Source organism: Canis lupus, chromosome 36 (assembly GCF_011100685.1).
Source record: "Canis lupus familiaris isolate Mischka breed German Shepherd chromosome 36, alternate assembly UU_Cfam_GSD_1.0, whole genome shotgun sequence".
Classification (NCBI taxonomy): domain Eukaryota; kingdom Metazoa; phylum Chordata; class Mammalia; order Carnivora; family Canidae; genus Canis; species Canis lupus.
Genome location: NC_049257.1, coordinates 30,226,512 through 30,254,476, shown reverse-complemented (window position 1 = coordinate 30,254,476; position 27,965 = coordinate 30,226,512). Strand labels below are relative to the sequence as shown.

At 37.2% G+C, this 27,965-nt stretch overlaps 1 long non-coding RNA gene across 1 annotated transcript; it reads left to right on the top strand.

The window, feature by feature from the left end:
• The first annotated feature begins 246 nt into the window (after nucleotides 1-246).
• On the top strand, nucleotides 247-27,494 carry LOC111094241. Its single transcript, XR_005384909.1, has 2 exons — nucleotides 247-1,402; nucleotides 25,560-27,494. It is a non-coding gene; the product is annotated as an uncharacterized LOC111094241 (long non-coding RNA).
• Nucleotides 27,495-27,965: the final 471 nt, after the last annotated feature.

Sequence of the window (27,965 nt, the reverse complement as noted above, 5' to 3'; positions counted from 1 at the left end):
GGCTCTATCCTCAAATAGCACCAACACCTAAAAGAGGAGACGTGTGACTGAGATTTCATCCGAAGGGGTAGGCTGAGTAGCTCTAAAATTTATTTAATAGGAATATCAGAAGGAAAGGATGGAGAGAAAGACAATGAAAAACAAAATTTTTCCAACATTAAAAAAATAGCCCTGAATGCCAAGAGAAAATAATAAAGCAGAGCTTACACATTCAAATAAAAATGAAACAGACTATACATTCTCAGAACAACAACAACAACAAAAAACCCTATAGATTAAAAGTTCACAAAAATCTTAAATTTTTCCAACTAAACGCAGTTCCTGACCAAAGAGCAAAACTCTAGTACTGGACCTCTCTGTGACAAGAAGACAAAGGAGTCACATGGTAAGAAGTCAACAGAGTGATGACGGCAATCTGAAATGCAAGAATATGTTTCTAGAGATTAGTCTCCTAGGAAATAATAAGACTGTAACAACCTGGTGTTTATGATATAAATTGGAGTATTTGTAAATTAATTATATATACCCTGTATGTGTAACACTCTCCAGGCTGATCAGTTTATAAAAGGCTTTTCAACCGCTGATGTGAAGAAAATACAACTTTTTAGCTTGTTAAGCAGCCATTGTGAGTAATGACCTTCCCCGAATTCATCCAGAACCCCTTCTCCCATCCCCTTGTCCAAATAACACACAGATCGTCACATCTCATTACTGTCACGTAGGGTAGCTGCTTTTAGTATGTATGATTGAGGAATTAGTAAGAACGGGGGCCTCTCCACTGTTCTGGAAACCTCACCCAATCAAGAGTTAGGCTTCAAGGTCACCGGGTCGGGGCAGCCGGCTCCACGGTAAGAGCATCCAAAAGGACTTTTGTCAAGATAAGGGTGGACGGAGATCCCTTGGTGGTCTCCCGCATTATCCTGATCAACTGGAAGTCCAGAGTGGCACCAGACAGATTTACTACTTAGGAAAAGAGGTAAATCACAGACGGCACACGTACCTTCTCTTTCAGGAAGACCTCCTTCAAACGATACAAACCTCCAGTTACAAAATACATCAGTTCTGGGGGCCTAACGTACAGCCTGGTGATTACAGTTAGTAATAGGGCGCTGCACATTTGACAGTTGCTGAGGGACCAGATCTCAAAAATTCTCATCACAAGAAAGAAATCGTAACATGTATGGGGATGCATGTTAACTAGACCTACTGTGGTGGTGATCTGATGATATATGGAAATATCAAATTCTTATGTTATGTAAACTAATATAATGTTAGTGTATATATATAACTAATACACTATTATATGTCTGTTATACGTCAACGAGAAAAAGATCTTCCCTACGCCCCAGGCTGCATCTCGGGAATGAGAATCGCCCAGTGAAACAGATACATCCGATTTCTGGTAAGAATCCCAACCGATGAAGTAATGACATATTTAAAAGACTTAGAAGGCAATTTGGGAAGACTGAGTTAAGGATTTATTATTATTATTGTTACAGGGTTTTTTTTTTTATGGATTGTTGATTTTTTTTAACTTCTAGAGAGGACACCACCCCTACCCCAAGCAGGTGACATATGCCTCAATACTAGTAACGTGGCTTTTCCTTGGTATGAAAACCAACGACAAAGCCCGCACTGTCTGGACACTGCCCTATCACCCCCGCCTTCGCATCTTTCAGTGCTGCCCTCCAGAGGTCAGGGCACAATACGAACTAAAGAACAACGCCGTCAATATTGATGCTTATTCCCACCTGATTTTCTACCCTTTTTAGATGTGGTCTGTGTATACAATGGGATATCCCTCAGCTATTATACCCACCATGTGCTTCGACGTGGATGGACCTGGAGGGTCTGATGCTGAGTGAAATAAGTCAATTGGAGAAGGACAAACATTATATGGTCTCATTGATTTGGGGAATATAAAAAGTAGTGAAAGGGAATAGAAGGGAAGGGAGAAGAAATGGGTAGGAAATATCAGAAAGGGAGACAGGACATGAGAGACTCCTAACTCTGGGAAACGAACTTGGGGTGGTGGAAGGGGAGGAGGGCGGGGGGTGGTGGTGAATGGGTGACGGGCACTGAGGGGGGCACTTGATGGGATGAGCACTGGGTGTTATGCTATATGTTAGCAAATTGAACACCAATAAAAATAAATTCATAAAAAAAGAAACAGACAAACAAAAGATTCAGACACCTTCACACCTACACCCAGCTCTCTGCCGACACCTTCAGCTAATAATATGAGCATCCGACTTATTTCACATCAAAATATAAAACCCTTAATATAGTCTATTGAGATATGACATATTATATGATATTGATAAAATATTTAAATAGAATATATTTTTAAAAACTTTCTTATCTCTCTTGTGTTTCATATATATATATATATATATATATATACTTTTATTCTATGTAATCTTCTTAGAGTTGAATACAATTATTGCTAAGATAACTCAAAAAGCTTGGCCTAAGTCTTCCCTGAGGTCTCCTTGTAGCTCTATCAGGGATCAGACGGCAGATTACTCTGCAACAGACAACCTCGTCCATAACTTTTTTGCCCACTTGCCCAGCTGGAGTTGCTAATACCTAAATATTAGGTATGCTAATACCTAAATATTAGGTATTTAGATATTAATAAATACCTAAACCGACTGGCAACCACCTTTCAGGCAGGTTATGTCACTTTCATTACATCATTATTTTGTAGATGAATTTTTTAAGTGTTTTACAGTCCTCAAGTCTACTTTGCGCTACTATTCCTATTGCTCACAATTTTTTTTTTATAACTGAACACTAACGTTGCTGAACGTCTATGTTTTTCTAGCATCGATTTTTCAAAACCTTAAATAAATGTAAAAGTGACAGGGCAGGCAAGATGAACTGAGACACTTTTATAGGTTATATACCTCAATTTGCTTTCCAGGCAAAGGCAAAAAAAAAAAAAAACAAAAAACAAAACAAAACAAAGCAAAAAAACCAAAAAACCAAAAAACAACCCAAGACACCAAATTAGTAATGATTCACCTCTAGATACCATATCTTACTTCCTAGTTTGAAAATAACATTGCTCCCTATTATTATCCCTTTTGTTACTGTACTACTAAATATAAAATCTGTTTTTATACACGTTTTCTTCCTTGTGGCTTCAATAATTTTAGCCCAAGACATGACAACCTAACGAAATACAATGACTGTTGCACTGAACTCTTGTGGGCCAGGATTCATTCTTCACATGTTGCCTTTGAGTGTTTATTCTCTCTCAAGAGAGTGGGGCTCTAGGAACAAATGAGAACGGCGTGGTGTGATGGGAGAGTGGGTGGGGGATCTGGTGAGTAAACGAGCTCTGACAATTGAGGGCAGTGAGCACCACGAGGGAGGAAAGTGTGGTGGGAAGAGCGCATGTGGGGAGGAAACGAACCCAGGGCGGTTACCAGTTTCCTTGGGAGCTATTTCTAAGTATTTACAGAACACAGGGTTACTAAATCAGTCACATGTTAAGTTGCTCACGTATTTCCTTATTCGGGCGAGTATCATGGGCAGAAGCCAGAAGGCAAAGCAAAGAATTTTAAAAACCGAAGAGTTGATGAAAAGGAGGATGCCATATTTAAGATTTCCCAGGAGCTGGAAGAAATGAGGCAAGGTGGCAAATTGTACGAGGGGTGAAGGCCCCGAAGGAGTTGAGAATGACAAATCAGGCTTTCTAGCTTAGGCCGCGTAACACATGGCCTGGTGACTGGGATTTATTTGCACAGAGGAGTTTGGGGGCCTAAGAATGGAAAGGACGATAGGTTGAGGGTTAAGGTCCCCGGCCTTGAGGCGTCTGGGGCCATCAAGGGGAGCTGCCCAGGGGTCGGAGGAACAGGAGGTTTGGGAACTCAGCGACAGCATGAGGATGGACATGGACAGCAGAATCCTGAGCAGAAGCACAGCCGTCATATTTGGAGCCACGGGAGTGAAGGGAGTTGTTCCAGGAGAATATGAGGATGGGAAAGATGAGTTTGGACTAAAGATGAAGGGAACCACGTGAGAGAAGAAACCTGCAAACGCACAGTATGGAAGATGGCCAGAAAAACAGGGACACGCACGAAAAAAGTCTAAACCTGGCTGTGCTTCTAAAACCAACGTATCCTAAACTGTTCACTTCACTCCTTGGTCTCGTTTTTTGTCTTTTTAAAATAACAAATACGCCCACATGTTAAATTTTATTAATTGTATGACACTTTAAAAAAGAAAATAGTGCATGTTATAGGCTGAACTGCGTCCTCCCCAAATCGCTAGGTTGAGGTCGCAATGCCCAGTACGTCAGAACCCATACAGGCTTGAGGCCTGGAAGTGTTTTCTGGGTTCCACCGGCTTGAGCTACTGCTCAGGGCCTGAGACGGAGCTGTTGCCCGGGGTTGCAGACACAGGGGCTGCTCCGGGCCTTGAGACAGCAGAGCCAGCAAAAGATCAGTCCTGATGAGCCTCAATATCTAACACAATCTGCCCTGCTAGCTGCCCTAGTCTTGCTTGGGGCTAGGCACCCCTTCTTCTATCTGATTCTCCCTTTCGGAATAAGGGTATCTACCCTGTATCTGCACCGCCATTACAGTTGGGAAGCAGAGAGCTGACCTGGTTTCATAGGTTCACAGCTAGAGGGAAAATGTACCTGCAGGTGCATCTCACTTCAATGTCGTCCACACTTGATTTAGGTTATAGTTGGAGATCGTGGACTGAGACATGAAGCTGTGATGGGCTAAGACTTTTGGGCTGTTTCAGTGGGAATGAGTGTGTTCTCCATGTGAGAAGGTCGAGCATTTTGGGGGATTCAAAAGGTCGAGGGTTATGGGCTGAATGTTTCCCGTGAGATTTATATGTTGAAGTCCTAACCCCTAGTGCCTGAAAACATAAGCATATTCGGAGACGAGGGCTTTAAAAACTTTATTAAGTTCATAGGAGGTCTTTAGGCCTAGTCCAATGACTGGTACCCTTGTAAGGAGGGAAATTTGGATGTAGAGACCCATCAGACATGTTTGCCCACAGAGACAACCACATGGAGCCGGAGGGAAGAGACAGCCATCTCTGAGCCAGACCCCATAGATGGCCTCACGGTGAAACCAATCCCGCTGACACTAATCTTGGATTTCTAGCTTTCACAGCTGCGAGGAGATACATGTCTATGGTAGCCAGCTAGTCCGCAGTATTGGTTATGGTGACCTCAGCAAGCTAATGAAGCTCACGTTCTTTTATTTCTAACAATAGCATGACACAGGTCTTACTTTGTCTACTTTAAAGATGAAACAGTTGAGATTTTGTGAAACTCAGCTATTTAATCAAGATCAAAGTGTAAATGGAAAGAAAAAAAAAAAAGACTTAATCTTTGGTCTTATGAAAGACCCAGTTCTTTCATCATACCAGAAGTGCTACTGGGTCACAAAAGTAAAGGTGTGTATGTAGAACCGCATTCTCACAACACTCTTTGCTCTCTGATTAAATATCTATAGCCTTATATTTAAATACGCATACATTAGGTACAATATTTTATTCACTTCTTAAGAATTAAAGATAGATCATAGAAACACTAGATTATAGAAAGTTCAAATGGAAACTGAAATTTTGTTTCATTTATATTCATTTATGGAGAGTAAAAAATAAAGTATTTCTAAAGGAGTTATGGCTGGTTGACTGCTCAGGTGGGAGAGACGGTTGGCTGAGTGCCCGCTATATGTCAGTACTATTAATACTTCATTATCTTAATGCTTACTATGAAATAGTCAAATTATCCCTCTTTTAAATGAGCTACAGAGGTTGGACAACTTTCTAATAGTCGTTTCTCTAATGAGATACGTGAACCCAGGTCATTTGGCCCCAGAGTCTATGCTCTTAACCACAAAACCATAGTCCCATTTCACAGCAATTTGTCCAGGGTGTAGACCTTGTCTTGACAAATCATTAGAGAATACTTGTCTAGTCACTGGAGTATTTGTTCCCCTAACACAAGAGTCTTTCTCCTTCAGTAGTGTCCTATTAATTATTTTCTAGGATTTGTGCAGGCAACTCAAATTCGTTTTCAAGTGGGTAGAGTAGATTTGAATCTGGTAAAAAATATTTGGGCTGTACTTGCCGCTACAAATGTGAATAACAATGAATTTTTTAAATAAACAAAAAAGTTACTAATGCTATACATTTTAAGAAGGCAGGACATTCAGGTGTTTAAATGTTTAATTATCATATAGATAACAACTACAGAACTAATTAACTATGGGTTGTTTTGTATCTGCCACGGAGGAGAAAAATAGTAATTTTTAGAAACCATCAATTATTTTTCTTTGCAAAAATTATGGGAATAGAATCTGCTGTAAGATTACCTTATAAAATTTTAACATATTAGAGATCTACACTTCTGTGATTATTAATTTAGCTAAACAAGTATTTAATGAGAAGCAAAAATATGAGTTTCCATTACCACAGTGATGAGGGGAAAGAGTGTGTGCATGAATGAATGGTAAAATTACAAGGATACATTTTCAGGACACACCCAGATTTGATAGAAAGATCTCAGGAAAAGACTAGGGAAGTAAGTTCACAGAAGGAGAAGGAAAAACAGACCGTGTCGTGGATGTTAAGGGAAGAGTTTCATTGAAAATTGAAGATATTGTCAATGGAAATTGAAAAGGTAGCTTAAAATGTTCCAGAGGGAGCAAGGAGCTGGCCTGAAAGGCTGCTGCCGAGAAAGCCTGATGCATCAACCTAATCTGTTCTTTTCATTCTCTCCTTCCTCCACAAACAACAAAGGAAGAGATTTTGAAGAAAATAGAGATGGAAAATCACAGCATTGCACCTACGCTGAGATTATGCTTATTTACATATAGCCTGGATTTTGTGTTTCATCCATTTCTTCATCCTACAAAATCTCATAAATAACAGTGTTCAATCTCCCTCCTGGCACTGAATGAAGACTCTTTCGGGTGCCCGGGGGGCTCAGTCGGGGAAGCGGCCGACTCCTGCCTTCAGCTCAGGTCGTGATTTCAGGGTCCTCAGATCGAGCCCCAGGTCAGGCTCCCCACTCAGCCTGGAGTCTGCTTGTCTCCCTCTCCCTCTGCTCACTCTCTCTGTCTTTCTCTTTCAAATAAATAAATCTTAAAAGAAGGAGAAGAAGAAGAAGAAGAAGAAGAAGAAGAAGAAGAAGAAGAAGAAGAAGAAGAAGAAGAAGAAGAAGAAGAAGAAGAAGAATCTTCAAGGCCAATGTTCCCCCTTGCTAATTCTCTCTTATAACTTCTATCAGCATCTGCTCTGTTTTCTGGACTTCTACTGTTTTCACAGTCTTAAATGCCCTTAATTCTTTAGATCTTAAAAAAAAAAAGCAAGAAAGAATGCAAAGTTCAACAACAACAACAGCCCTTTTGACCTTGGATTTTCTTCTGAGTAAGCCAGGATATGAAGTTTTAGCATTTAATATGGAAACCCAATGGCATGATGATAAATACTGAGTCTGGAGCCATTTTGTTTTAGTTTTTATTTCCAACTGTAGCACTTGTGCTACTTCAATGCCTGAGTTTCCTCATTTCACGGATACCCCCACCTCTTACGGTTATTGTAAGTACTGAATGCGTAAATGTTCATGTAATAATTAACAGCTCAGTTTGTGTTAACTATTATTATCCTTAACATTATTACCTTTCAGTGTTTTCTTTGCCTCACTAGGGAGATTGCCTGTAGTGTCTCTCCACCCCATAGTGTCTCTCCACCCCACCCCAGGAGGAGGGCGAAGATCAAGCCTTTCCAGACCACACAAGAGGAGAAAAAGTCTTTAACTGATTTTGACTGAGTTTAATGGGCTGTTAGTTTGATATTTCAAACAGACTGAGTTTAGAGAGGCATGGCATAAAAATGGGGATCATATTGGAAGAAGATAAAAGCTAGAAAGAAACTTATATTTTAAGTCAGGATAAACAATCATCTCAGGTTGGTCTGGCTTTAGTGCTGAAAGTCCCACGTGCTGAAAAAAATTCCTCAGTCTTGAAGCAAATTGGGACAGTTAGTTGCCCTTACCCTTGATCACCAACTTTTTTTTAAATCAAAGTTCAGCATCTCAAAGTCTAACTAGTATGCTCTTTCTCTGAGATGCATTCTCTGATCTCGAAGGCAGAATTATAGAATTCCTCCTCTCTACGTTTCTATAAGAGACACACACATACAGAGTGACTTGAATTAGGTATTTGTATAAATACATAAATGTCTCATCTCCCCAATTAGCTTGTGAGGGCACTTACAGCCAGGAGCCAGGTGTCATGCTGTTATTTCATCCCATACTCTGCTTGTTGCTTTAATATATTCCCATTTGTGTGACAAATGAACAAAAGCAGAGAAATACAGGAGTGCTAAAAATCCCTGCAACGAAGCGGGGCTTTTTAATTGAAGAAACAAAAGCTGCTGTATTTTTGAAAGTCACACCATCTTCTCCCTTCACTATAGAATTCATTGTTAGGCTTTCACCATCAGCCTTGAACAGCGTGAACTAAAATAAATCCAAGTGACACCAGAGAATTTGCAGGATGCTGTTGGGGAAACCAAAAAAAAAAAAAAAAGAATATTGTACAAGTGGCCTTTGGCAATTTTCTCTGTCTGCTGTCATTAGTATGAGGCTGAATTTATTTTTCTGTTCTGGCAGATTTACGTGTAAAAAATACCATGTCAACACGAACAAGATGAAGTTACATGCTTGTTGTTTATTAAATGGCGTAATGAGTCAGGAGGACGTAGACACAATGAACTTAGTGAAGTATTCAATGATGTTTTAGCTTCTAGAGTTTCAGTCCAGAAGAATTAAATATGGGATGGTACTTCAATTATAAACCTATATGTGATCTTCAGTCACTATTAATCCCCCTGAGAGGCTGATGAAAAACTAGTCTTCAGCAGGGGACTGAGACCCGGGAATTTCCAGAATGTTTTCTGAAGTGCGCTCTGCCCACAGGAAGACTCATTCGAAATAAACGTCCCTGTCTCTAAATCAAGTTTGTATCATCGATAGATACGTGGGTCTGTATGGTATTACCTCCACTGGCCATACATTGAAATAATTAGGCTAAATTCATACTGATCTCTGTCACTTAATATTCATCAGTTATTTGCCAAACCTCCTTTTGTCCTCTTCTCCAAAAGAGACAACAAATCAGGAAGGATCAGAAAATGCCAACAGCTTGTTTTTGAGGCGAGGTTCTGATCGTAATTAGCCGACAGAGCCTCCAGACTGACTGCATGAGAACCAGGGCTGCAGTGGGAATGTAGAGGGGAGAGCTGAGGCCCGAGCCCTGAAAGCAGGAAGAGCCCAGCAAAGCAGGAAACCCAAGCTTCCTGTGCTCAAGCTTGGCGTAGGAGCAACAGAAACATCTGATTTCAAGAAGTTGTGTGGCTTCGACACTGATTCCAATACCACGTATTTTAGATTACCAAAAACCCAGGAGAAGAGACGACCCTATGAAATACGATTTTGGCTCGAATCTGCTAACAAATAGGCAGTGACATTGAGTAGGTGTTGAGATGTAGAGAAATAAAGAGGGTTTTTTATTGTTTTATTTTTTTTAGTAATCTCTTCACCCAATCTGGGGCTTGAACTTATGATCATGCTCCTCTGACTGAAGCAGCCAGGTGCCCCCAGAGAAATAAAAAGTTTAACAGATGAATTTCAGGTGTGCTCCACATAGCTCACAGAGGTACAGAGAGATATTTGTAAAGCATCGGATTTATCTTCATCATCCATAGTTATTGAATGGACTTGTGACTACATTGCTAGTTTGGGACTTTCTACTTCAACTGTAAAATACATTTCAATATCTAAGGTTGATGATCATCTTAACTGGATGATCAGGACCTAAACTGTTACTTTTCCCTATCTTCAGAGAATAAGCTAGTGACCTTGGTGTAAATGGATCTGGCCTTGGAAGACTTTATGATACCCTAGGATTTTGGAATCTTGATAGTGCAACCAGCACACTTCAAGCCAAATCACAGCTGTTGTAACTGCCTCTGATGCCAGGAGATACTTATCTCCAAGTATCAGGGAGCAAACAGAACAGATGGTCTAATACATCTCCAACAAAAACTTTTAGAAGCAACTGCTAAATTTTGCTTATGGGCATCAGAAATGAGATACCTAGGTTGAGGTTAAAAAAACTTTTATTCGCATTATTAAAACAGAAAGAAAAAACTGTTTTACACGCAGATCTCTGAAAGACTTAGACCCTGTTTATGTAATCCTAAAACAACTACCAGATGCAACGGTCCTTGTATGAAAACATTATTATTAAACATTACATGATCAAGCCAAACAGCAAAAAATAAAGCCATGCCCATTTTTAGAAGCTAAAATTCTAGACTCTACAATTCCATGCTTCACCACTTTTATTGATGACCTTTTTTATGGAGTTCCAGGACTGTGACTATACAATCTACTTGGATTCTCAGTGTCTCTCAGGAGCACCTTCTTCCTAGAATCAACAGTACACATCATTAACTTTATTGTGCTACACAGTCCTCAAATGTCTAAAACGTTGGATGTTTCTGAGAAGAATATTGTGAAGGCAGGTTCCCAAAAGTGTCAAAAAAAAAAAAAGGTGGGCTTCCATTTAGAATCATTGTTTATTTGCCCAGTTATTAACACAACAAACATTTTTTTAAATCCCTATGGTGTCAGCTGCTGGGATACAAACTTCTGTGTGTGCGCGCGCGTGTGTGTGCGTGTGCGCTTCCCAAAACTTTTAATGATGGTTACATTTTTTGCCAGTGCTTAATATTTAATGTTAATAGCTAGTCCATTAATTTTGACTGTTCGTATTAGAAATATTATTATAGAGATAGAGTGCTGAGTGGGACTAAATGGGGATTTTGACAACATATCATGGGTATATCTACGTACTTATTTTTTCATGATGTCTTCAGTGGATATCTGTTGTTTGTATCTATCTGTCTACCTATCTATCTATCATCTATCTATCTATCTATCTATCTATCTACTATCTATCTATCTATCTATCTATCTATCTATCTATCATCTATCATCTATCAATCATCACCATCATCATCATCATCATCATCATCATTCCACCTTTGGAAAAAAGCATCCTATCTTTCCTAGAGAATTCCTCACTATACATGATCAGCTGATGTGTTTGGGTGGGGGTAGATATGCGACCCTTAACCATCACCTCTTCTTGGGCCACAGGTTGAGCACTCACTCAAACCTAGTCTCAGAGTCAAGAGGGTTGAGTTGCCACAAAGAATAAATGTAAGCATAGAGTTCTGGAAGCCATCTTGGTTCCACGAAATGAGATTGCAAATGGGATTGCTAGAAAAGAAAGCTGAGCTGAGAAAAGGAGAGAATAAGACCATATTTTATGACATCATTTGAGTCTCTCAATTAAACCATTTCTACAGACTTTTTCTGCACTGGATTTTTTTAGTCAGTTAAGGCTTAAAATTATGTGCCACAACCTATATTTGTGTCCTGGACTGACATTTAATGGTTATAGAACATCCATCAAACACTAGGTCTCACAGTTCAGCATCTGTAAAATAGGAATAAAATAATAGTTACCTCTTTGGACTGTTGAGAGTATCACATAACCCAGCACAAATCAAACTCTGATTTCCTCCTTGTAAGCTGTCCATTCGAAAACTATATTTAAATAAATTATAATTCTATCCTTTTAGTTATTATAGGGCAACACAAAGAACTGTAATACTTAAACTCAGATAAGACTTTCTCTTTTATTCTTCACATGCAATTCAATAGTAAATCTGTTCAACTCTATTTAATAAACATCTAAAATACAGTTATTTCTCAGCTCCTCTACTTTTACAAGCCTGATCCAAGCCATCGTTATGCTTTGCTTGAATCACTGTAGTAGACTCAGAACTGGTCTTCCTGGCTCTTTTTTTTTTTAAGATTTTATTTATTCATTCATGAGAAACACAGAGAGGAGAGAGAGAGAGACGCAGAGACCCAGGCAGAGGGAGAAGCAGGCTCCATGCAGGGACCTGGCTCCTTTCTTGTCTTACTATTCTCAACATGGTAACTACAGCAAACCTTGTAAGGTATGTCAGGTCAGACTAGAATACAAATGTTTAGCAAGGCCCTATTCCTTTGGCACTGTTCTTGAAGAGGAGTTCTGAAAAAGTATGGGGTGACGGGCACTGAGGGGGCACTTGATGGGATGAGCACTGGGTGTTATGCTACATGTTGGCAAATTGAACTCCAATATAAATAAATAAATAAATAAATAAATAAATAAATAAATAAATCCTATGTTCTTGCCATAAAAAAGAGAAAACTTTATTATCACAATAAACAAAGATAAGGTACTTCTACTCAGGTTTATTGAGCTAAATCTAAGGATCCCAGAAATCTTGCAATATGTAGGATATTCCTGAACTGCTCTGTCCCCTTCCATAGTTTTCAAATGGAATAGCAATTTCATAAAAATGAAAAACCTGTTTATGTTTCTGGGCTTAGAAACTAATTCTATTTTACATATAACCAAATTATTTTCTAATAGTTTTCATACGTCGAATTTTCTAAGATCACCATGATTGGACTGTTTAGGGAAGATGATGTGATACTCAGTTCTGTTTGATCATTTGACAAGTGATGTTTACAGCTTTAGAAACTCACATCCCTGTAGTATCTCAGTTGCTAAAACAATCTTGTTTGCATCCGTAGCTATTATAAAGAAAGGGGTGTTGAATATGACAGGGTCGAGGGCTGCTGCCTTATGTGATCTCAATTTGTCCAATATTCACTCTTTGCTTTCTCTTTAACATCAATTTCTGCTTCTCCCTCCCTCGCTTCCTCTGCTCAGCTCCAGTTACACAATCTTCCTTGACTATGCCAGGCGTCGAACCTTTGCCTGGCATGCTGTTACCTCATTATCTCGCACTCTCTCATCTCCTTCAGGGCTTTGCTCAAATATCAACTTCTCACTATCTACTTTATACAAGATTGTACTACCCATCCCACTTCAGAATTTCCCATTCTCTTTGCCAGCACTGATTTTTCTCAATAGCATTTTAAAATGTCTAATCCATCATAAATACAAATATCTGTTGGCCAGTTTCACTGAATAGAATGTAAGTTTGGCGATGGTGGATGTGCAAAAGTTTATCTATTTTGCTCCTTGCTGTACACCGAGCACATAAAATTAGCACTAATAAAAGTCCTTCCTCTAAATATTATCCCTTTAATAGGTATTATTAGCTAATAATAATAGCTATTATTATTATTCACTTAATTTTTTGAGTGAATAAGTAAATTAATTATTATTATGGCAAAGAAAATACGTAGAGCAGTATCCAGTACATAGTAAGGTCTCAAATGACATGCTATAATCAACAACAAATTTCATTTTGCTCAAGTCAGATTGCCTCCGTGTTGTCATTTCTACTGACATAGACCTAATCAACAAAAAATCCTAAATCCAATAGATCTAATTAAGAAGTAATATGGCCGTATGACAACAAAGGTGTTCTCAAGAAATTGTGTTGTAGATGCTTCAGAACTGTGGGCTTCATTAAGTTCTATAGCTTAATTATATGAAAAAAGTCTGAGATACAACCTGTTATTAAAAATTATTCTTACATGCAAATAATAATAAATAATGAGAGCTAGAAGAAACTTTTGGGGGTGACGGATATGTTTATGGTGCTGATTGTTGTAATGATTTCACAGATGCATACTTATCTCCAAAATTATCAAGCTGTACACATTAAATATGTATAGCTTTTTGTACATCAACATATCTAAGAATGGTCTAAAATGGTCTAAAAAAAGACATAGGCTTTTGTATCAATTTAAACATTTCATGAGTTTAGTTTTTTTCTGTAGATTTTAGCACAGGAGGCATATAAAGTATTGGATAAATTAATCCATAGCCCACATGTTTATTTAGCAATATTTAGTAACTACTAATTATTAAGAGTTATGTATGATAGGTAAAGTGAAAAATTCAAAAACATTATTATGACATGGAGTCCAGATATTTAAGGTCTTTTTAAAATCTTGCTGAAGGGGGCGCTGTAAGAACTCAAAAACAAATTAAAGACAGATTTCGGTTTCTGGAGGTATGGTATACAGACTCCCTAAATAAATAACCTGCGTTAAAGCAGGTTTTAACCTATTAAGGTCTCTAACAGATTGTATAAGGTTTACTCACATGAGGTGAGGGGGGCATTCTGCTATAGTCAGTCTACCTGAATGTTAATCTCATCCAGAGACAACCTCACAGACATACCCAGAATAACGTTTAACTAAATATCTGGGCTCCCCACGGCCCCTGTCAAGATGACACATAAAACTAACCATCACAACTATCCTTTGTCGACTTGGCACCCACACATATCTCCTCAAATCATACTTAAGCTCCACAGACAATAACCAGACCATAATTCTGGTTAATTCAATAGAAATTTCCAACTTAAAAAAATTTCCAGCTAAAAAAGCACTAGCTCCTTCCCTAGAAGAGGAGGTAATGTCATTGTATGGTGTTTACTCTTCCTGATATCTAGTAACTTAAATACTATAATGTAAAATTAACAATGTGTAAATATTATGAAAATAAGTCAATACATTTTGTGTTACATTTAACAGGAACAGATTCATCTCCCAAGGGACGTAATGAGAAAAATTAGAGTAATATAAAAAGGAATGTATGTATATCAGTGCAAAATTAAAATAGGAGAAAGATAAAGAAGTCCCAGAAGTCAAATGAAAATATGAGACAAAAATATGAAATAGAAACCATGAGGAGGACTTGGGGCATCTGGGTAGCTCAGTGGTTGAGTGTCTCCCTTCGGTTTAGGGTGTGACCCCGGGGTCCTGGGATGGAGTCTCATATCGGGGTCCCGGGATCGAGTCTCACATCGGGGTCCCCGCAGGGAGCCTGTTTCTGCCTCCTCCTGTGTCTCTGCCTGTCTCAGGAATAAATAAATAAAATCTTAAAAAAAAAGTACATGAGGGGGTACGCAAGTCAATTTTATCCTTATGCTGAAAATAATAAATCATAAAATTAATTTAAAAGGATATATTTAAACGTAAAACAAAAAGTAGTACTCTTAGGAATAAATCTAACAACAAAAGGTATACAATCAATAAAGAAACTTACAAAATTTTGATAAAGGACATGTAGAAAGTTGTAAACAAATGAAAGAAACTATTCATTAGTTGGGAGAAAATATATCAAAGGTACAAAATCTTTCTAAATTGACCTATAGATTCAATGCAATTATCAAATTTTTACAAGATTTCTCATAGATACCTACAATACATATAATAGCAAAATATGAAGAGTAGCCAATACTTTGTAAAGGGAATATGAGGAGACCTGTTTTCTCAGACAGATAAACACATTTGATTCAAGAAAAATATATTTAAAATAATAATAATAATAGTAAATTTAAAAAAAGAAAAGAAAAATATATTAAGATCGTTCCTATCAGCATGTTTTAATAGCAACAAATACTCATTGGTATCCACTTATCCATGACCCAGTTCTTTAGTCGACATATTGACTAATGCTTCTCTTTGAGGATGTTTGGCACATCTAGTACTCCAGCAAATTCCTGATAATCATGTATCCGTTTAACCGTTATGGATAAAAGGGTCATGTGTGTCATGTGTGTTGCTTTCTTAGATTATACAGTGTGTGCTCTTCTTGACCTCATCACCTCTCTGGATGTAGCCATCTTTCTGCTATGTCCCCCAGGGTAGCTTCTGGGCATATAGCATCTCTAGCACTTTGTCATCAAATATTTTGTTGTTCAGAAATGTTACGAGTATGTATAGCCTTTGCTGAATTTTCCAAAGCACACGGTACTGCTTCAAGTTCTTTATTGGTAGATGAAATGTGGAACATTATGGAATGTGATATAGATGGCATCGCAGATTTTCTGAGATCAACAAGTGAATAATGGCTTAAAGATTGGGCAAAATGGAAACTTGAGTATAATTTTCAGGGACCTATAGTTGGGAATGAAGTGCCTTTGTACGTTGACCTCACTGTGAGGACATGGTACCTTCAGCAACAGTGTTAGGTAACTCAGAAGTAGGCACATGGGCAAACACGCAACATAAACTGAGGAAGATTCTCGTTCTAGCAGATTGTATAGGTACTCATTTAGGTAAGCATGTCCCATAATTAATGATATATAGAGTGACTCCTGGAGAAAGGAACACAACAAAGGTGAAATCCGAGAAACCACAGGGTTTCTTGATATCCATTAAACAAGGAGTGTAAGGTTGAAACATTGGAGCCGACAATTTCCAAGTGTTTAATTGGAACAGCAGGGGTAAGTGTCCTGGTAGAGCTGTATTCTTGGTCAGAGTGTTCTTCAGGATGATGGAAGCAAAACTGGCTTCTTCTCTCTCAATAGCCATGGGAAAATAATTTTAAAAATCAGAAATGCTTTCACAACACAACATCGAGAAATGGAAGTGAGGATATGGCAATATTTAGAAATATTTTCCTAGACGGAGAAAAATAAAGATTATTTTATGATAATGTCAAAAATGTATCTACTGATGGAAAAAAATGACTGAGTTAAAAGATGTCGCCTTGCAGATACCCCTTAGCAATGTAGAGTAGGTGATCCAAACACAGTAGACGTGTTTTTGTATTTGCGGGGAGAGGTACAGTCCCTGCCTCATAATCTCAGTTGCATCAGGATCTTTACTGTGCATAGTCCTGTGTTTATTGATCTATACCCAACAGTTTATCCAATCCATTGGGTAATTATATATGACAAAATATTATCCTATTCTCCCCTCAATATTTTGAGATCTTATTATTATAACTAAGAAGGTATGCTCATGACAGTCTATAAAAATTCCAAGTAACTACAGATTACATTGTGTTAAATGTTCTACATTTTAAATTTTGTTTGTTTATTCTGAGGTTCACCTCAGTTTCAGGAAATGGGCTTTCTTCTCAAGGAGTGTATTTAGTATTTATGATAGTGACTGAATGATGATAATTGTTTAAGCCAGGTGTTGTAGAAAGATACTGGAAATCAATCAAACAAACAAGTCTACCAAGATCCGTACAGTTCTCAGGGCTCAGTTTAAGACAGCTTCTATTTTATCTTGGCTTCCTGTTTAGTGGTGTCCAAAATTTGTGCCAACTCCTCAGAGAAGTACCTTAAACTGTGATTTTAAAAAGGCAAGATAATTTTAATCACTCCTTTAGGACATAAGCAATCTTCAAATTATTTTAATGAAGTTCTCATTACGTAATATGTTAAACTTTTTCTTGTTTACTTTCTTTCAATTTATAATGATTTCTTTTTATATTTTACAAGATGGAAAAAATCGAAAGCTAATGATTACTTTGATCTATTATTGACTAATTGCTACTTGTCTTACCCAGGAATGGAACATTTTTCAAATTATTTTTAAGATGCTGAGTCATATCAATTTTTTACATTTTATTGACATTTATATCATTTCACGCTAATTAGTTTTTTCCTTCTTGAAAAACAAATTTGCTGAAATGCATGCATCATTTCTGGAGCTGTCACTCCTAAAGTAATTGCAATATGAACATTGTTTCTAAGGCAGCCTGCAGACTCTTTTCTATTGTATTGTTGGCAATAAAATTAACTGCCTTCTTTCAATAAAGACTTTGATAAGTATTTGGGGGACACCTGGGTGGCTCGTCTGCCTTCGGCTCAGGTTGTGACCCCGGTCCTGGGATTGAGTTCCACATCGGCCTCCCTGCAAGGAGCCTGCTTCTCCCTCTGCCTGTGTCTCTGCCTCTCTTTCTCTGTGTCTCTCATGAATAAATAAATAAGCTATTTTTTAAAATAAGTATTTGGATTTTTTTTTAAAGGAACTATGTCAGATTTTAATTACTAAGATTTACCTCTTTTTAAAAAAATCTTATAGGGTTTCCTAATTATTTCCCATTGATTTATTTAAAAGTTTTCTGAGATTCTAATAAGTATTAAGATACATCAAGACAATTAACTGCAAGGGTCTGTATTATGACTTGTTTTGACTTTTGACAAAGGCTGTCTCTCTCTTAGACAAACATGAGTCAGTCTCCTCTGAGTCCTCTTTCTGACTAATCCCTAACCTTAGGCTTTGTTGTTATCCCAATTACTCCATTTTTAGGAAGAATCCTATTATATCGGGTTATTGATAATCCCCCTTCCTTGATATCCATCTGCTCACACTCCTCATTCCCACCCTCACTGTCTTATCACCCTGTCCTACATTCAGCAAGAGTCCTGCTGAGCTACCAAGAATGCCCCTGGCCTTGATGTTTCCTTTAATAATTTCCATCCACTGATCCCCATCCTTCTCCTTGGCTACAGATCTCTACTGTCTTTATTTTTGTAGGTGAGCCCAAACTCTCATACCTACTACAAAACCATGTGATGGTAGTCCTCTTGAGTAAAGTCTGCCTTCCTGTCCTTCACAAGTGTCACAATGATTTTTTTCTTTAACGTCTCCAAGCGATCTTAGGAGTTATAATTTAAATACTTGCTTACTACACTATGCCAACAATTGTTGTCTAAAGTTTATTTCCTACCTTAATTTCCCTCTGCCTCACTTTGACCACAAAATCAGTTCACTATTTAATGTAAGTCTTATTCTTAGTAACAGAAGATCTTCCTAAGTGGGGTGTCTCAGTGAAATGTGGTATGCAAAATACTTTACAGGTGACTTTGCTTACGGTCCAACCCATTTTGGTGTAGGGTCATAGCTCCAACATCCTCTACTAAGTGAAAACTTACATTTTAATAGCTCCCCCCTTGGATTTATATAGACATTAAGTTCAAGAAATACCGACTAGGAATGTGGTTCTCAATACTGACTACATATTAGAATGCCTCCAAAAATCTCTCTAAAGTTAATGCCAATGCCTAAAACTTTTTCCATACCACCGAAATCAGAGTCTTGGAAAATGGTAGGGCCTTTCTTTCTTTCTTTCTTTCTTTCTTTCTTTCTTTCTTTCTTTCTTTCTTTCTCTTTCTTTCTTTCTTTCTTTTCTTTCTTTTCTCTTCCTTCCTCCTCCCTCCCTTTCTTCTTTCTTTCCCTCCTTTCCTCTCCCCCTCCTTGCATCTCTCTATCTATTCATTCCTTCTTTATCCGTTTTACTTTTATTTTTTTTAAAGATTTTATTTATTTATTCACGAGAGACACAGAGAGGGAGAGAGAGAGGCAGAGACACAGGCAGAGGGAGAAGCAGGCTCCATGCAGGGAGCCTGACGTGGGACTCGATCCCGGGTCTCCAGGATCATGCCCTGGGCCGAAGGCAACACTGAACTGCTGCTCCACCAGGGCTACCCTTCTTTATCCCTTTTAAAGCTTCTCGGATGGAATTCTAAAACGTAGCCAGAAGAGAGAACAATTATATTATGGGAATATCCAGTTTCTAACTTATTTACTACATATGCCACTTGCACAAATTAATTAACACTTTTGGTTTTAACTAACTCATCTATTAAACTAGAATAATAATATCTGTCTCAAGAATTAAGCATAGTGCTTAAAACAACATGTCATAAATAATAGCTCTCACAAAGTGGTAACTGTAATTACTAAAATTTTATCATGCTTATTTATTCCATATATTTGGTGTATCTAAATAAAGAGATGACTTGTTTTTCCTCAATCTTCAGAGCTTTGCATCATTTAATTTGGTTTTAAACTCTAAGTCTTGACTAAACCACAGTTCTCACTCTCATGGATTCAAAGAACAATCTTACAGTTTCCTATATAGCTTCAATATGTGATATTTATATGATTTTTTAAAAAATAAAAAAAAACATTGTAACACATTTTCTATTAATCTCAGAAAAAGGCCTTCTTTTGCCTACTAAGGGCTCTTCAACCTTCAGTATCTATTCCTGATCAGTTTTCTGAGCTTTAGGACTTTGTCTATTTCTTTCGGTTTTGGATGAAATAATTATAATTGTATATGTTATATCTTTAGCAGCTGCAGGGACAAGTAGATTTTCTGCCTATTTTAAGGAAGGGACTGATTTTACCATACTGTAAAAGAAAAAGTGCTTTTCTCACAATGGAAGTAAGACAAATACATATAAAATTACCATTTAAAAGGTATCTCCTTAGTAAATATCTCCAAGCGGGACCTAATAAATTTGTTTTAGATAAAAATTACTTTAAGAAATAATCTGAAAAACAATTATTGAAGAATATAATTTAACCTAGTTTTGGAAAGTCAAAATGGCTTTTTTTTTTTTTTTTTTGCCTCTTATCTTGGAGTACATGTAGAAAAAGACAAAACTGAATAAACATATATAACAAAATGATAGGGGAGGATGATCAACAAAGGATGGGGGATTGCAAAGAAATTATGGAAGAGAAGTATGGTTGAAGATGAAATGGGCCTAGATGTCTGCATCCCTAAACACATTATGAAGAACCTATATTGGAGGTGAAAACAGCAGCTCTGGGCTCAGAGGCAGCTAAGTTAGATAGGAGTGCAGTGTGGAGCTTTAAACAGAAAGATTAATTTGGGTGTGTGTGAAGCTCCACCCTAGAAGTCAGTGTACCCCTACATTGCTAACCCACAGAGGGCAGCAGGCAATTAGCTCTTGAAGAACAGAAACTGGGGTCTCTCCTGAAATTAACAGTTCTCTCTTGAACTATACAGGCATTTAGTTAGGGGACCAGTTCCCACCCCTTGCCTTTTTTGTCCCTCACTTCAAAGATCAAGTAGTGAAAACTCCTGAGAGAGAGAAATGATGTAAATAAAGACAAACCCAACTAATACAAAAGTTACCTATTGTTTTCTTTAATTTGAACCGGACCATCAAGAATCACTGGAAGCATGTGCAGATCAGTAGTATGGGAGACAAGACAATGGCCACCCAACGTAAAGTAGTCAAACTCATAGAAACAGAGAGTGGAGTGGTTACTTAGAGTGAGAGAAATGGGGATATGACATGTTGGTCAAAGGGTGCAAAGTTTTGGGCTGTGAATTGAATGAATTCCAGAGAGCTAGAATATAGCCTGGTGACTGTAGTTAAACAATACTGTGTTCTATTCTTGAAACTTGCTAAGAAAATAGATCATAAATCTCACCATAAACACAGACACACATATACACACACTGGTAACCATGTCGATATGATGGATATTAACTTGATTTCAATGCTCCTTCACCATACACACACACACACAGTATCACATCACATATATATATGATATATATGTATATATATCAAAACATTAAGTTTTATTTCTTAAATATACACAATTTTTATGTCAAAGATATTCCAATAAAATTATTTTAAAAAAAGAATTGTTCCACCAAAAAAAAAAAAAAAAGACAGTGGACACCCCAACCAACTGTTCTAATAAAACAAACAGATGATTCAAGGAAAAGAGTGATGGTTATCCTCAGACATGAGAGAGAATGTGGCATGTACACAAGTGTGGAACTATGGCAACTACAAAAAAGGAACAAAAAAGAAATCACAAAGAGAATTAGGTTTAAAAGTAAGAGCAGTGATATTGAAAAGAAATACTGAAGGAATACAAAATGAATTCAGTGGATATCTCACAGTGTAGGATAGAGAAATAAAAAAGTTTCACATAGTTAAAAAAAAATTGGCAGAAATTTACATGCCCAGGAAATTTACTATCAGACTAATAGAAATAAAAAAAAGAGTACTAAAGTGATAGAGGGTAGGAAACTATCAAAAGATAATATAATTTCCCATTTATGAAGGAATTATGAGTCTTCACATTGAAAAGACCTGCCTAATATCCAGCTCAATGAATAAAAAGCCATCCATCTCTACTTGAGCACATGACTGTGGAACTTCAGAATACTAAAGACAAAGAGAAAAACTTGAGAGTTTCCAGAGAAGAAAAAAGAAAAATTGCTTTCAAAAGAACAAGAATTAAAATGTTCTCAGGAAGCACCTTTTCATTAAGATTGGATACTAGAAGACAATCCATATTTCTGAAGAAAATTAAATTAGAACTTAGAATTTTTACCTACCCAAACTCAATGAAGTATAGTAGCAAAAAAATAAATAAATAAAATTATTTCAGACCTGTAAGATTTAGCAAGTAAACCTTCCGCATACTATTTCTATGAATATCTTGAATAACAAGATGGCTCCAGGAAACTAGGTCAAAGAAGGCATGAGAGGGAAGGCTAGATGGAGGCCTCAAAAGTGACCCATTCAGATCAGATCAGCAGGCCACTGAGAAAAAGTAGAAGAATCTATAAAATAGATTATAAATCTATAAAATAGATAAAGTAGTAAAAACAGCTGAAAACTAGGGGCTTCATAAAGTCCACATAAAGGAAAAACCAAAAACTTAAGGAAGAACAAAGCTCTTTATAAGGAATTCATAGTCCAAATATAAAGCAATGAGATATAGCATGATTTTAAGTAACTGACTTAGTAAAAAAGGAAGACTACTCAACCTTGAGCTAGAGATACTCACTTTCAGGTAACATGAAGTTGCATGTGACCCCAGACTCCTAGAGAAGAAAATGCAATCCTAGAGTAAAACTTGGCTATGTGGTGAACATTTACATATTTATTTAAAAATGTATTACAAATATTAAATAATTGGTTTTCAATTTATAAATTATTATTAAGACATAGATACAATGGAACAGAATGTAGAAATAATAGGATGCAGACAGATGTTGGGACAGAGAAGAGATTATTCTATCCTGACATTATAATATGAGAAGTTGAGAATGGGTGGAACAATAAAGATTTGAGAAGAGGATATAAAAATATTTAAATAAATATAAATATAAGATATAAAATAATTATCAAATCTCTACAGAGTTGAGAATATGTGGCAAGTAGAGATCTAAAGTAAGGGAGTGAAATGTTCTTCATAGAAAAAAATATCATGTCTTCTGAAACCAACAAAGTAGAATAATATGTATATAATTTGAAGTTTTGCTATAACTATCAAAAATATTAATAAATGGCTAAAAGTCTTTACAAAGTAGGAATGGAATTGATAAGGAATGAGGCCATTTATTTTTTATATCCTGACCTCTGTGTATTATTTTATTGGCTATTGTGTTCATTAATTTGTTGTCATACAAAAATCCAAAAAGTATTAATTTGGGATGGCCCAAAATGACCCTCAAAACTCCAATAAAAAGTGAGTGAGTACCAATAAGTGAATTTGGAAAAGTCTGAGGATACAAAATTAATATCCAAAAACTATTTTATTGTACAAACTAATCATGAAATATCATGGGAGATAAATTTAGAAAACATTTCCATTTATAATCACACCAAAAAGAATAAAATACCTATGAACAATTTAAACAAGGAGGTAAAAGACTGTATACTGAAAATATTGATGAAAAAATATGAAGATGACACAAATAAAAAATGTGTTCCATGTTCCATGTTCATGGATTGGAAGAGTTAATATTGTCAAACTGTTTATTAATGATCAATTAACTTATGACAAAGGAAGAAAGAACATACAATGAATAAAGAACAGTCTCTTCAATAAATGGTGTTGGGAAAACTGGACAACCACGTGCAAAAGAAAAAACTAGACCATTACCTCACACCACACATAAAAACTAACTCAAAATGGATTAAAGACTTGAATGTAGGACCTGAAACCATAAAATTCCTAGAAGAAACATTGGTGGTAAACATCTGAACATTGATCTGGGCAATGATTTTTGAGATACGTCTCCAAAAACAAAGATTAAAAAAAGGAAAAATAAATGACTGGGACTACATCAAATTAAGAAGTTCCTGCACAGAAAAGGAAACCATCAGCAAAGTGAAAAGTCAACCTACTGAATGGGAGAAAATATTTGCAAATAATTTATCCAATAAGGGGTTAATATCCAAAATATATAAAGAACTCATACACTTAAAAACAACAAAAAAATGAAATTAAAAAATAGAAAATCTGAACAGACATTTTTTCATGTGGAAATATGCATATGGCCAACAGGCACGTGAACAGATACTCAACATCACTGATCATTAGGGCAAGGCAAGTACAAATCACAACAAGATACCACTTTACACCCATTAGAATGGTTATTATAAAAAAAAAGACAAGAAATAACAAGTGTTAGTGAAGATATGGAGAAGAGGGGACTCTTGTGCACTGTTGGTGGGAATATAAATTGGTGCAGCCACTATGGAAAACAGTGTGGAGGTTTTCACTATGGAAAACCTACCACATGATCCAACAATTCCACTTCTGGGTTTTTATTCAAAGAAAACAAAATACCAATTCAAAGCCATACCTGTACTATTATGTTCTCGCAGCATTATTTACAACAGCCAAGGTAGGAAACAACCTAAACACCATCGATGAATGAATGGATAAAAGAAGCAGTGGTGTGCGTGTGTGTACATACATATATGTAGTCAAAAGGTACAAATTTCCAGTTATACAATAAGTCATGGGTGGGGGGCGTCTGGGTGGCTCAGTCATTTAAGCATCTACCCCTGCCTCAGGTCAGGATCCCGGGGCCCTGGGATCGAGCCCCCACCCACCCCCGTTGGATTCCCTGCTCAGCGGGAGCCCGTTTCCCCCTCTTTTTCCCCTCCTGCTCACGTTCTCTCTCTCAGTCACTCTTTCTCTTTTTAAATAAAGTCTTTTAAAACATAAAGTAAGTCATGGGAAGGTAATGTAAAAAATTATATATCAATTGGGAGATTTTTAACAAGAATTTCTAAGTTATGTAAATAATTTCTAGTTTTGGTAGCCATTCTCTCTTCAGTTTGTTCCTATATCTTTTTACTTTTCGTACTGTACTATATACATCTAATATCCTGCCCCTTGCTGGTTAACTATTTGCAAAAATATTCTCATTTTCTTTACTTTGAATATTGATTATAGGCTAAAACGGCATTTTCATAATCCTCCAGGTATACAGTACAATATGAAATGAATAATCATAGAACTGAGTAATTTTTGGTGAAGTGTATCATGGACAATTTAAACAGTATCCTTACCGTACACTATTTGGATTTCAAATGGTTTTAACCCAAATGAGTATTTATTTTTAATGTGCGGTAAACTGCATCTTTAACAAGCCTTTATGCTAATTTTAAGTGCATTTTTTGAGTCCTGTAAGACAACCTATTTGAAATAAGAAGTTAAATAGTAATTTTCAATTATCTGATTTACAGAAATCAGTAGAAAAAAAAAAACGATAATTATACCTGCCATTTTAGTGAGCAAAGTCAGTCAAAATTCTTTGCCTTAGACTGTTATTAGTTACTACATATTGATACTGATCTTTTATTATGTAAATGGTCTTATATTAAGCATTAATGTAGAAAGGTTTTCTTAGGAAAACTTTAAGTATTTAATTAAGCCTGCAAGTTGAACCATGAAAATGAAAAATAGGAGAATGTCAACTTTAGTTCGAGGTGTTTGGTATTTGCTTGCACTTATCCATCTCCTTTTGGGTTCATGTTTCTGCCAGTGAGAAGGTATAGTGGACACTCTGGGTTGCCCAAATTACAACAGAGCTCCTCCTCTTCACAAAATTCTGTTGTTATTTTATGTTTCCTACCAGATATCTGCCTTCGTACCAGCTCTAGAGAGTCACCCTAGTTACTAAACCCTCTGAGGCCGTGCATCCTCCTGGTGATCAATGTAGTCTGTCCCAAATTAAAGACATTAAGGGAAGGACTGTCGGTTCACCGCTGGAATGGAGTTTTTCTCTCCTGCTACATGCAAACAAGAAAGCACGGCGCCTCCATGACCACTGGCAGGCACTGGCAATGGCAGAAAATAAGACTGAGCACAAAGTTGAGGTCAGTGAGGGTGACGGGAAGGGCCGACTGATGAGAAGATTCACAAGGGTGGAGTGAAGGGTAGAGTGAAGTGAGGCTCCTGACCACAAGCTTGAAGGAGATACTCCACACCTGCATGACCCTAGTCGAGGCCCTGACTCACAGGACCCCAAATGGCAAGGCCTACAAATCTACACTTTATTTCAGAAGAAAAGACCCGATACAGCAACAGTATTAAGCTCAAGAGTTTCATCACAACCAACGGCTTCCTCAAAGCCAGAGGTCACGAGAGGCCAGGTTCAAACTCAAATTCTCCTCCATGTGCCTTCCCTCTTGGATCAGGAACCACCTGACCTGGGCCTGGACCCCCTCAAAAGCAGTGTCCCAAGGAGCTTCAGTAGGGGAATCCTGACACTCTGCTGATCACCTGAGCACCGCCTTGGTGTGTAACGGGCTCGGCGGGAGAACTTTCCAGGAGTCCCAGGGCACCTCGTCAGGCTCCAGACCAGATGCACGCCGTCGATCCCACTGCTATCTCTCAACAATGCCTACGAGCCGGTACAAACAATCAGAAATCATGGTTACAAAGCCACACTCTTAATCAGGATGTTTCATGTAAGCCACGGAGGCCAACCCCGGGCTTGCTGGAATGTCACACTGGCCGTAGACGGACAGACGCCTGACTCTGTGATGACCTCACCGAGCAGCTAACCAACCATCTCTGGAGAAGCTCCTCTTTCCGGTTTTCTTATTAAGAGACAATACATATATTTCATACTGTTCACACTGTATAAAGTACCCTAACTTACACAGGAGAACACTCCTTTATCCGCACTTATTTGGAGAAAGATGGGTAATAAGGCAAAGTATTCATCAAGAGAAAGGCTCTGTTTAGGCAAACATTGGCCCAAGTATTGCCAAGGATTTTTGGTACTCTTGTACCTAGGAGAAGGATCTTTCTTTAGAGGCAGGTAGATGTGCTTCAGAAATAATCCTACCACAGGCACAGTGCGTTAGTACGACGCAGCGCTTGGTTCCCTGAGTAGGTTTTGTAGAAGGACATACTTCAGTCCTGATGATCTTACATCTTTTATCTCAACTTACTCCCTTTTTTTACAGTTCGATTTTGATAATAGTTTGCATTTGGTTTCACATTACTAATTTCATTTTTCTTATAGAAATTGATCATTACACAATCGTTTAAGCAGTTCTTTGCACCCAGCAGAGGTCCATACGGGGACATCTCTACATTTAAGTGACAATTTGGTTGAGGAACTACATATTCACATACTTATGACCTCCTCTGAAATCAAACTGTCCTTCGATTTTAGCCTTTCATCAACTGAACTAATTTAAATATTGAATATTTTTGCCTAGTTTTCTATAGCTGAAACTTTCACACTTGTTACTTCTTATGATGTAAGCTATTTCAAACTTTATGGTAAGCAAGAACAAACTAGGAAAGATTTTTTTTTAAAAAACCACCTACTCAAAGTCTAGACACAAATATTTTATAAGAAGGTAACTCAGTAAGCTATGCAATGTCTGCCTGTTAGAACTGAGCAGCTGGTGGACTGGACCTGTGAACACCAGAAAGCAGGGAGGTTTGCAATAGCTCCACTGTCAGGATATTTTAATTTCCCTGTGTGACCATGGTTTTGGTTGAAAAAAAAAAAAAACCCTCAAAATTCTTTTAATGGATCTGGAATATAAAATAATACATAGAGAGATAGGGAAGATGTTGGCACTAAATCCAGACTGGGTTTTAAAATATAAGATCTGTAAATTACACCGCTTCATGAATTTTGAACTCTCAGAACTTGCCAGAAATTTTGGCCCCAAATAAATGTCATAAATTAAATTTTAGTTAGAGCTATTTTTTATCAAGTTGATTCGATGCCATTGTTGTAAACTGACCAAATGTTTCTCTTAGAAACACCAAATGTACATGAAATGAATAGAGATATTTGAAAAAGGAATAGCCAAGTGAATATATAAAAATAGTATGTAGAGCAACATATTATCAAAGTTTTCAAATTATGGTTATAATTGAGATCCGATTTCAATATGAGTGTATGTTGTATTACATATTCTGAACTTCTTATTTAAATATCAAGAGTAGGATTTGACTATTTTAAACTATGATATTCAAAAAAAATAAAAAATAAACTGTGGTAGTCACATAT